Here is a 2,672-nt window from a genome sequence, read left to right as displayed (position 1 = left end):
ACGTGACTCCCAGTTCGCCTTTTATTTGAAATTCTTTCTGTTCGTTTTAATTATTTATTTATTTCAAGGTGCCAAAATTCTCTTCTGAGTATCTCATTAGACAAACTGTTTCTGACCAAGGTTTAGCCAATGCTACTGTTTATTAGGTTTATAGTTCCCTTCCAAGGACTCGGCAAGATCAGTGATGCTGAGTTCATATTATGTTTCACAGAAGAAAAAAGTATTTTCAAATGTTATGCTGAAGCAGAATCTCCTAACCACATATACAAATTGTTATTCTGTGTGCTTTTTTATATGTATATTGTACTTTAATTAAAGTTACATTTAAAAAGAGAAGAGAGGATGTGGTTCCATAGTGTACCAGTTAGCACATCTGCTTTACATGCAGAAGGTCCTGGGTTCACACCCCAGTGGAACCACAGTCCATGGTCTACGGCCATGCCACCCTGAACAAGCCCAATCCCGTCTGATCTCAGAAGCTAAGCAGGTTCAGGCCTAATTAGTACTTGGATGGGAGACCACCTAGGAAGACCATGTGCTGTAGGTATAAATAATAATAATAAATAAATAAATAAATAAATAAATAAATAATAAAAAGAGAGGAGAGAAAGAGGCCATATAGGCACAGGTGTATAAAATATAAATACAAATGAGGAGTGGAGGGGAACCCGTAGGTGAGGGCAAGGGTCAGAGTAAATTAGAACAAAGACAGGAAGAAGATATGCAGTTGGCATGTATGAAAGACTGAAGAGATCAAGGAGAGTGGAGATGAGAGCTGCCTAGGGTCAGATTAGTAGCCTGGATGCCATGGTGGGGAGTTTGGGTTTGATTAGAAACTATTTGAGGGCAGTATTCATAGTTTATTTCAATGGTTTTCCAATTTCACATGCATAATAATCATCTGGAGAGCTTGTTAAACAGCAGACTCATGAGACTCATTTTCAGAGATTCTGATCAAGAAGATTGGGTGGGCCCATGAACCTGCAATTTAACAAGCTTCTCAGATGATTTAGTTAAAAAGATTGTCTACTGGCCATAATTTGAAAAACACCAAACAGTCCCTCACTCTTCCATTTGGCCCGGGAACCTGGGTTCTTGTCAGATATTTGTTGATTTTGATAAATATCAAACATAGTATTCAAGTGAGCATAACTCTGAGGCTAGATTTCTTGTTTCTAGCTTAGATCAAAATTTGGATCTTGCTATAGAAAAAACACTTTTGGTACCCGGAATTATGTCGCAGTTTTCATTGATTTTGTATTATGAGCAAAGACTCTGGAACCAAAACCTGGGTTAAGTTCCTGGAGCCCTTTTTAACTTTTCTAAGCCTCAGTTTCTTCACTTGTAAAGTGAGGTTAGATAATAAGGTCTACTGCATAGGAATATTATGTAGATTAAATGAATTACTGAGGGAAAACGCTTACCACAGTGCCTGGAACAGAGTAAACTCTCATTTAATGATAAGAATGATTCTTATTCCCTTTGTAGTTCTCGCCCTTCCTCCTGCTGTCTTCTTCTCCAGCACTGATAGAGGTAACTGGACCCTATCTGTAAAGCTAAGGCTCAGTTACTTTGGAGATAGGGTCAAAAACATACTTCCAGCCTCCTGTTGTCCTCAGTGCCAGGGCAGCCAGGCAGGGAGAAGTCTGGCCTCCATAGACCTCTATCAGCATCCGCGTGGGAGAGATTTTCCACTGAGATGCTTGGTCTTACCTGCCCCTAAATTTTATTAATGCTAGGTCTAATTTATTTTAGGCCCTGGATTTGTGACTCCAAATTACTTAACGAGTTGATTTAGTTGTGCTTCATGAGATATAGATCCTCTTACCCTGAATTTTCTCTAGCAGGAGATTGAGAAATCAGTGGAAACCAGAAAATTTTCTCAGAGGTGGCAGAAGAGCAAGAGTCAGGATTATTATCTTGTAAATTTTTTTAAGACAAAGCCAGCAACCATTCTTCATCGCCCCTTCACCGTGCAGCTTGGGCGCCAATGCCCCAGTGTGCTGCTAGAACTCACAGGCTGGACCGCAATGATCAGGCAATGGCTGGACAATCACTCAGCTATGGAACAACCCTCCCTTCCCAAAGCAGGGCTTCAGCTAGCAGATCTGGCAGTTTATTTGTCAATATTATTTGTTGTTATCTTAATTGTAGGAAAATTGAAAAGTGTAAGGCATAGCCACGAAACCCTTAAAGCTGGTTAATCTTTTTGGTTTGTAACCAATGTAATTTATGTTAGTTAATCCCGCCTTGATTACAATATGCAAGCCCCGCAAAAGTTGCTGAAGGCTCCAAGTCATGGTGTATACGGGGAAGATATAGGCTTCATCATCTGTGTTTTCTGCCAAGGAGAGATAAAGGGAAGAGGGAGCTGGACTGAAAAACTGGGTTTGAGATGCCAGTGGGAGAGGAATGCAGTCTCCAGGATGGACACAGAAATGATCCTGGCAGCCCCATGAGGAGAGGGTTAGGTCCTATGACTTATATGCCGGAGGTGCCCAGGCCCAGCAGTGTGCTGCAATGAGAACATTTGTGTGAGGACAAAACTCAAATTAGGCTTCAGTAGCGAAAATGAAGACAAATCCAAAAGGCCAAAGAAAACACATGTTTTTTCCATTGGCATTGTTTATTTACGGTTATTTGAAGAGTCCATCTTCTTCAGTTTTACAGTT

General features: G+C 40.6%; 1 pseudogene; it reads left to right on the top strand.

Annotated features, from left to right (window-relative positions):
* Nucleotides 1-428: 428 nt before the first annotated feature.
* LOC118604159 lies at nucleotides 429-547 on the top strand (annotated as a pseudogene).
* Nucleotides 548-2,672: the final 2,125 nt, after the last annotated feature.

Source organism: Rousettus aegyptiacus, unplaced genomic scaffold (assembly GCF_014176215.1).
Source record: "Rousettus aegyptiacus isolate mRouAeg1 unplaced genomic scaffold, mRouAeg1.p scaffold_m13_p_6, whole genome shotgun sequence".
NCBI lineage: Eukaryota > Metazoa > Chordata > Mammalia > Chiroptera > Pteropodidae > Rousettus > Rousettus aegyptiacus.
This window is presented reverse-complemented; position numbering and strand designations above follow the sequence as displayed.